Here is a 9,838-nt window from a genome sequence, read left to right as displayed (position 1 = left end):
TAAACTGGAAATGGAGATCACTTATTATGTATGGAAAAAGGTAGAATATTTATTAAAGCAAACATTAGACATAAAAGGAAAAGTGAAAGGTCTAAAATATTTTAAATTCAATATGTCATCATACATTGGATATTTTCAATGAATTATGCATCAACTAAAACAAACTTCATTTAAATATCTGAAGTGATTCAATTGAAAGAATCAAGAGAATAAAAATATACTGAAGTTCATGGCAAGGTCAAAGGATATTTAAAATGTCAGTTTTGTTTTTGAGCCACTTGTCTATGCCTTTCAGGAGTTATCAAAAGGATAGATCTTGAAGTGAGGGAAGAATTATTCATTTACACAAACTATGATTATGCTTGTTTATGTAAAAGAATGTAATAAATTAAGAATGTATCTGGTTATGCATGGCATAGTAATCACCATGTAAAATATTTTAAAACATTAAAAACAAGTAAAAAATTAAAAACAAGTTAATAGGGTTGCTGCAGAAGGAAGATGGTGGAGTTGCATGCAATTATGGTTGTCAAGAAGGTCATTGACTTCGTTGTGAAGATTCCTTGTCATGGATTATAAATTTATACATGGTCTGATTCCAGCTCTCCTCAGCAGCTGCCTCTTGTATCTCCCTCTGTCGGGCATCACACTGCCTGTAATTGCTGTGGCCTGTGCCAGAGGACTCTCATCCCTGTCTTCTGCTTGGTTATCTCCCAGAGGCTGATGGACAATGAAGCTAATGATGCATAAGATCTAGGGCCCCACACAGGCACAGGCTTCCTTCAAGGTATTGTGCATAATCTTTTATTTATATTTTTGTCATTTTTTTCCAAATAAGTATCCAAGAATTGGTGAGGAAAGTATGTGACACTATTTTTCCTACTCCCCACTTGGTGTCTCAGCTTACTAAGGCTATGTGGCTGGCAGGGGCTTGGTGCTCCAGCCGGCTGTAAGGCCTGAACCTCTGGGTGGGAGAGTAGAGTTCAGGATATTGGTCCACCAGAGACCTCCCGGCCCCTTTTAATATCAGTTGGTGAGAGCTCAGCCAGAGATTGCCATCTCAATGCAAAGACCCAGCTCTGCTCAATGACCAGCAAGCTCCAGTGCTGGACACCCCATGCAAAACAATTAGCAAGACAGGAACACAAAACCACACATTAGCAGAAAGGCTGCCAAAAATCATAATAAGTTCACAGACACCTCAAAACACAAGACTTGAAGTGGTCCTGCCCACCAGAAAGACAAGATCCAGCCTCATGCACCAGAACACAGGCACCAGTCCCCTCCACAGGGAAGCCTACATGACCCACTGAAAATACCTTACCCACTGGGGGCAGACACCAAAAGCAACATGAACTACGAACCTGCAGCCTGAGAAAAGCACAGTAAGTTAAACAAAATGTGAAGACAGAGAAATATGCAGCACATGAAAGAGCCAGGTAAAAACCCAACAGACCAAACAAATGAAGAAGAAATAGGCAGTCTAACTGAAAAATAATTCAGAGTAATGATAGTAAAGATGATCCAAAATCTTGGAAGTAGAATGGAGAAAATACAAGAAACGTTTAATAAGGACCTAGAAGAACTAAAGAAAAAACAAACAATGATGAACAACATAATAAATGAAATTAAAAATTCACTAGAAAGAATCAATAGCAGAATAACTGAATCAGAAGAATGTTTAGGTGACTTGGAAGGTAAAATAGTGGAAACAATTACCAAAGAGCAGAATAAAGAAAAAGAATGAAAAGAATTGAGGACAGTCTCAGAGACCTATGGGACATTAAACACACCAACATTCGAATTATAGGGGTCCCAGAAGAAGAAGAGAAAAAGAAAGGGATAGAGAAATTATTTGAAGAGATTATAGTTGAAAACTTCCCTAATATGGGACAGGAAATAGTCGATCAAGTACAGGAAGCACAGAGTCACATAGAGGATAAATCCAATGAGAAACATGCCAAGACATATATTAAACAATTACCAAAATTAAATAAAAAGAAAAAATATTGAAAGCAGCAAGGGAAAAGCAACAAACAGCATACAAGGGAATCCCCATAGCATTAACAGCTGATCTTTCAGCAGAAACTCTGCAAGCCAGAAGGAAGTGGCAGGACATATAAAGTGATGAAAGGGAAACACTTACAACTAAGATTACTCTACCCAGCAAGGATATCATTCAGATTTGACAGAGAAATTAAAAGCTTTAGAGACAAGCAAAAGCTAAGAGAATTCAGCATCACCAAACCAGCATTACAAAAAAATGCTAAAGGAACTTCTCTAAGCAGAAAACGCAAGAGACAGAAAAGAACTACAAAAACAAACTCAAAACAATTAAGAATATGGCAGTAGGAACATATATATCAATAATTACCTTAAATTTAAGTGGATTAAATGCTCCAACCAGAAGATATAGACTGGCTGAATGTATACAAAAACAAGACCTGTATATACTCCATCTAAAAGAGACCTACTTCAGGGGCTTACCTGGTGGCGCAGTGGTTGAGGGTCCGCCTGCCGATGCAGGGGACATGGGTTCGTGCCCCGGTCCGTGAGGATCCCACATGCCGCGGAGCGGCTGGGCCCGTGAGCCATGGCCGCTGAGCCTGCGCGTCCGGAGCCTGTGCTCCACGGCGGGAGAGGCCACAACAGTGAGAGGCCCGCGTACCGTAAAAAAAATAAATAAATAAAAAATAAATAAAAGAGACCTACTTCAGACCTACAGACTGAAAGTGAGGGGATGGAAAAAGATATTCTATCCAAATAGAAATCAAAAGAAAGCTGGAGTAGCAATTCTCATATCAGACAAAATTAGACTTTAAAATAAAGGTTTTTACAAGAGACAAAGAAGGACACTATGTAATGATCAAGGGATCAATCCAAGAAAAAGATAAAACAATTTTAAATATTTATGCACCCAACACAGGAGCACCTCAATACATAAGGCAAATGCTAACAACCATAAAACGGGAAATCGACAGTAACACAATCATAGGAGGGGACTTAAACACCCCACTTTCACCAATGGAAACATCATCCAAAATGAAAATAAATAAGGAAAAACAAGCTTTAAATGACACATTAAACAAGATGGACTTAATTGATATTTATAGGATATTCCACCCAAAAAGAACAAAATACACTTTCTTCTCAAGTGTTCATGGAACATTCTCCAGGATAGATCGTGTCTTGGGTCACAAATCAAGCCTTGGTTAATTTAAGAAAATTGAAATCATATCAAGTATCTTTTCTGACAACAGCACTATGAGACTAAATATCAATTACAGGAAAAAATCTGTAAAAATTACAAACACAGAGAGGCTAAACAATATGCTACTAAATACCCAAGAAATCACTGAAGAAATCAAAGAGGAAGTCAAAAAATACCTAGAGACAAATGACAATGAAAACATGAATAACCAAAACCTATTTGATACAGCAAAAGCAGTTCTAAGAGGCAAGTTTATTGCAATACAATCCTACCTCAAGAAACAAGAAAAATATCAAAGAAACAACATAACCTTACACCTAAAGCGAACAGAAAAAGAACAACAACAACAAAGAAAGTTTGCAGAAAAAATCATGAAGATCATATGAGAAATAACTGAAAAATAAATGAAGAAAACAATAGAAAAGATAAACAAAACTAAAAGCTGATTCTTTGAGAAAATAAACAAAATTGATAAACCTTTAGCCAGACTCATCAAGATAAAAAGGGAGAAGACTCAAATCAATAGAATTAGAAATGAGAAAGGAGAAGTAACAACTGACACTGCAGAAATACAAAGGATCATGAGAAATTACTACAAGCAACTATATGCCAATAAAATGGACACCCTGGAAGAAATGGACAAATTCTTAGAAAAACACAACCTTCCAAGATTGAACCAGGAAGAAATAGAAAATATGAACAGACCAATCACAAGCACTGAAATTGAAACTGTGACTAAAAATCTTCCAACAAACAAAAGTCCAGAACCAGATGGCTTCAGAGGTGAATTCCATGAAACATTTAGGGAAGACCTAACACCTATCCTTCTCCAACTCTTCCAAAATATAGCAGAGGGAGGAACACTCCCAAACTCATTTTACGAGGCCACCATCACCCTGATACCAACACAAGACAAAGATGTAACAAAAAAAGAAAACTACAGGCAATATCACTGATGAATATAGATGCAAAAATCCTCAACAAAATACTAGCAAACAGAATCCAGCAGCAAATTAAAAGGATCATACACCATGATCATGTGGGATTTTTCCCAGGAATGCAAAGATTCTTCAATATATGCAAATCAATCAATGTGATATGCCATATTAACAAATTGAAGGATAAAAACAATATGATAATCTCAATAGACGCAGAAAAAGCTTTTGACAAACTATAACACTGATTTATGATAAAAACTGTTCAGAAAGTAGGCATAGAGGGAACTTACCTCAACATACTAAAGGTCATATATGACAAACTCACAGCCAACGTCATTCTCAATGGTGAAAAAAAGAAACCATTTCCACTAAGATCAGGAACAAAACAAGGTTGCACACTCTCACTACTATTATTCAACACAGTTATGGAAGTTTTAGCCACAATAATCAGAGAAGAAAAAGAAATAAAAGGAATCCAAATTGGAAAAGAAGAAGTAAAGCTTTGACTGTTTGCAGATACATGTACTATACATAGAGAATCCTAAAGTTGCTACCAGAAAACTACTAGAGCTAATTAATGAATTTGGTAAAGTGGCAGGATACAAAATTAATGCACAGAAATCTCTTTCATTCATATACACCAATGATGAAAAATCTGAAAGAGAAATTAAGGAAACACTCCCATTTACCATTGCAACAAAAAGAATAAAATACCTAGGAATAAACCTCCTTGGGGAGACAAAAGACCTGTACGCAGAAAACTATAAGATACTGATGAAAGAAATTAAAGATGAAACAAAAAGATGGAGAGATATACCATGTTCTTGGATTTGAAAAAATCAACACTGTGAAAATGACTATACTACCCCAAGCAATCTACAGATGCAATACAATCACTGTGAAACTACCAGTGGCATTTTTCACAGAACTAGAACAAAAAATTTCACAATTTGTATGGAAACACAAAAGACCCCGAATAGCCAAAGCCATCTTGAGAAAGAAAAACAGAGGTGGATACAAATGAAGCAACTGACAAAGGATTGATCTCCAAAATTTATAAGCAGCTCATGCAGCTTAATAACAAAAAAGCAAACAACCCAATCCAAAAATGGGCAGAAGACCTAAATAGACATTTCTCCAAAGAAGATATACAGAGTGCCAACAAACACATGAGAGAATGCTCAACATCACTAATCATGAGAGAAATGCAAATCAAAACTACAATGAGATATCATCTCACACCAGTCAGAATGGCCATCATCAAAAAATCTAGAAACAATAAATGCTGGAGAGGGTGTGGAGAAAAGGGAACCCTCTTACACTGTTGGTGGGAATGTAAATTGATACAGCCACTGTGGAGAACAGTATGGAGGTTCCTTAAAAAGCTACAAATAGAACTACCATATGACCCAGCAATCCCACTACTGGGCATATACCCTGAGAAAACCATAATTCAAAAAGAGTCATGTACCAAAATGTTCATTGCAGCTCTATTTACAATAGCCCAGAGATGGAAACAACCTAAGTGTCCATCATCGGATGAATGGATAAAGAAGATGTGGCACATATATACAATGGAATATTACTCAGCCATAAAAAGAGACGAAATTGAGCTATTTGTAATGAGGTGGATAGACCTAGAGTCTGTCATACAGAGTGAAGTAAGTCAGAAAGAGAGAGACAAATACCGTATGCTAACACATATATATGGAATTTTAAAAAAAAATGTCATGAAAAACCTAGGGGTGAAACAGGAATAAAGACACAGACTTACTAGAGAATGGACTTGAGGCTATGGGGAGGGGGAAGTGTAAACGGTGACAAAGCGATAAAGAGGCATGGACATATATACACTACCAAACGTAAGGTAGATAGCTAGTGGGAAGCAGCCGCATAGCACAGGGAGATCAGCTCGGTGCTTTGTGACCGCCTGGAGGGGTGGGATAGGGAGGGTGGGAGGGAGGGAGACGCAAGCGGGAAGAGATATGGGAATATATGTATATATATAATTGATTCATTTTGTTGTGAAGCTGAAACTAACATACCATTGTAAAGCAATTATACTCCAATAAAGATGTTAAAAAAAAAAAAAAAAAACAGAGGTGGAGGAGTCAGCCTCAGTGACTTCAGACTATACTACAAAGCTACAGTAATCAAGAGAGTATGGTACTGGAACAGAAACAGAAATATAGTTCAATGGAACAGGATAGAAAGCCCAGAGATAAACCCATGCACATATGGTCACCTTATCTTTGATAATGGAGGCAAGGATATACAATGGAGAAAAGACAGCCTCTTCAATAATGGTGCTGGAAAAACTGGACAGATACATGTAAAAGAATGAAATTAGACCACTCCTTAATACCATACCAAAAAAAAAAAAAAACTCAAAATGGATTGAAGACCTAAATGTAAGGCCAGACACTATAAAGCTCTTAGAGGAAAACATAGGCAGAACATTCTATGATATAAATCACAGCAAGATCTTTTTTGCCCCACCTCCTAGAGAAATGGAAATAAAATCAAAAATAAGAAAATGGGACTGAATAAAACTTAAAAGCTTTTTCACAACAAAGGAAACCATAAACAAGATGAATAGACAACCCTCAGAATGGGAGAAAATATTTGCAAAGGAAGCAACTGACAAAGGATTAATCTCCAAAATATACAAGCAGCTCATGCAGCTTAATATAAAAAGCAAACAACCCAATACAAAAATGGGCAGAAGAACTAAATAGACATTTCTCTAAAGAAGATATACAGATTGCCAGCAAACACAGGATAGGATGCTCAACATAACTAATCATTAGAGAAATGCAAATCAAAACTACAATGAGGTATCACCTCACACCAGTCAGAATGACCACCATCAAAACTCTACAAACAATAAATGCTGGAGAGGATGTGGAGGAAAGGGAACCCTCTTGCACTGTTGGTGGGAATGTAAATTGATACAGCCACTATGGAGAACATTATGAAGTTTCCTTAAAAAAAAACAAATATAGAACTACCATATGACCCAGCAATCCTGCTACTGGGCATATACCCTGAGAAAACTATAACTCAAATAGAGTCATGTACCACAGTGTTCATTGCAGCACTATTTACATTTGCCAGGACATGGAAGCAACCCAAGTCCATTGACAGATGTACGGATAAAGAAGACATGCCACATATATACAATGGAATATTACTCAGCTATAAAATAAACAAAATGGAATTATTTGTAGTGAGGTGAATGGACCTAGAATCTGTCAGACAGAGTGAAGTAAGTCAGAAAGCGAAAAACAAATACCATATGTTAACACATACATATGGAATCTTAAAAAAAAAGTGGTTCTGAAGAACCTAAGGGCATGACAGGAATAAAGACACAGACATAGAGAATGGACTTAGGGACGCGGGGAGGAGGCAGGGTAAGCTGGGAGGAAGTGAAAGAGTGGCTTGGACACATATACACTACCAAATGTAAAATAGATAACTAGTGGGAAGTAGTCGCATAGCACAGGGAGATCAGCTGGGTGCTTTGTGACCACCTAAAGAGGTGGGATAGGGAGGGTGGGAGGGAGCAAGTTGCAAGAGGGAAGGGATATGGGGATATATGTATACCTATAACTGATTCACTTTGTTATGCAGCAGAAACTAACACAAAGTAAAGCAATTATACTCCAATAAAGATGTTAAAAAAATAATTAATTAATTTGAAAAAAAGAATAGAAAATGTCAGGGTAAGGTGTATAATGCAAGGGTTAGAATTCATCATCGAACCTCATATTGCCGTGGTATTTATGTTTCTATATAAATGTATGTGTGCATTTATAATACACTTGGGAATATTGTAAAATGTGCCTCTTGCTATGGGTTATGGTAAAGAAAAAAATGTGAAACACTCTTTCAGGCCCAAGGAGCAGCCACAGAGTAGGACGAGCATGTCAGATGTCCCTGGTGCTCAGTGAATGTCTGAGTGCAAAGGTGGCCTCCACCCACCTGTGAATTCTAACCCTCTCTGTCCCTGAAGCTGTGGGACCCTGGACAAGGTCCTGCCCCTTTCCACATCCCTCTGGGCCCCATCCAGCCTGGGCGAGGCTTGGCGTCTCGGCCACCCCCTACCCCCACACCTGCCTTCTCGCCTGCTTCCCCCTGACACTGCCAGTTCCCTCCCGGCTGAGTAGATCCTGGTGAAGCCCGACAGGACGGGTGCGGTCAGACTGCGTGAAGCGCTCCATGAACCCCTTCTGCTAGATCGCCGTGGAGGAGGCCGTGCAGCTCAAGGAGAAAAAGCTGGTGAAGGAAATCATTGCCGTCAGCTGCGGGCCTTCCCAGTGCCAGGAGACCATCTGCACCACTCTGGCCATGGGTGCAGGTCAAGGCATCCACGTGGAGGTGCGGGCTGCATAGGCAGATCTCCTGGGTCCCCTGCAGGTGGCCTGGGTCCTGGCCAAACTGGCAGAGAAGGGGAAGGTAGACCTGAGCAAGCAGGCCATCGATGATAATTGTAACCAGGCAGGGCAGATGACAGCTGGGTTTCTGGACTGGCCACAGGGCACATTCATCTCCCAGGTGACGCTGGAAGGGGACAAGGTGAAAGGCGAGCAGGAGATCGATGGAGGCCTGGAGACCCTGCTCCTGAAGCTGCCTGGTGTGGTGACTGCTGACCTGTAGCTCAACGAGCCCCACTGTGATACGTTGCCCAACATCACGAAAGCCAAGAAGATCGAGGTGATCAAGGCTGGGGACATGGGCATGGACCTGACCTCCAAGTTCTCTGTGATTAGCTTGGAAGACCCACCTCAGCACATGGCCGGTGTCAAGGTGGAGACCACAGAGGACCTGGTGGTCAAGCTGAGGGAGATTGGGTGCATTTGAGCCCTTTCCAAAAAAGAGTTAATATTTATTTAGTACTTATATATGCTTTATTTTATTTATTTCTTAAGGGTATGTGGTAAGTACTCTTACCAATTACATTAAAGAAAAATATTAGAATTTACAGGGACTTAATAAATAGCATAAATTCACTAAATATTAATTTCTATAAAAATTCAAAATAACCCTCTGAAGTAACTATAATTATTTTTTTCCATTTTGTGGATGAGGAAAAATGATACTTAGAAAATTTAAATAATTTGTTTACCTTCACACAGTGGCAGAGCTGGAAATCTATGTTCTTAACACTTTTAATATGCTGCCTCTCACAATTTAATTTTTAGAGTAGTATGTATCATATCCAAGTTTATTCTAATGGTTAAGAAATAGAGTCAGAATTCAAAAGCAACCTCTGACACAAGGGCAGTATTGTTTCTAGATATAATCTCTTTATTTTCTACCTATATTAATTCATAAGTGCTCTCATTCTGTTCCATGACTGGCTCCTAAATTTATATTTGTAGCCCAAACATTTCCTTTGAAACCGAGATACATGTATCCAACTACTTACTAAATATCAATATTTGGCAGAGAGTATCTAATAACATTCACTTTGGCAGTTTTTAACTACTGGGAATACTCGTTAAAGATTCATCTCAACTTTGGAATTATGTTGGACAAGGTGCTTAAAGTTGATAAATATCAGGTGGCTTATCTGAAAAAAAAAACTAAAAATAGCATCTATCTCATAAAATTATGAAGTGGCTTAAATAGATTACTATCTGAAAAACTAAAAGAATGTCTTTTAAGGCTTGAAGAGAAAGCA

General features: G+C 38.4%; 1 pseudogene; it reads left to right on the top strand.

The window, feature by feature from the left end:
* The first annotated feature begins 501 nt into the window (after nucleotides 1-501).
* On the top strand, nucleotides 502-9,015 carry LOC113611144 (electron transfer flavoprotein subunit beta-like; annotated as a pseudogene).
* Nucleotides 9,016-9,838: the final 823 nt, after the last annotated feature.

This window comes from Aethalodelphis obliquidens, unplaced genomic scaffold (genome assembly GCF_003676395.1).
Source record: "Aethalodelphis obliquidens isolate GAN/ISIS:26980383/991018 unplaced genomic scaffold, ASM367639v1 scaffold68, whole genome shotgun sequence".
Classification (NCBI taxonomy): Eukaryota; Metazoa; Chordata; class Mammalia; order Artiodactyla; family Delphinidae; genus Aethalodelphis; species Aethalodelphis obliquidens.
Note: the sequence above shows the minus strand (reverse complement) of the source record. Positions and strands in the feature narration are given on the sequence as shown.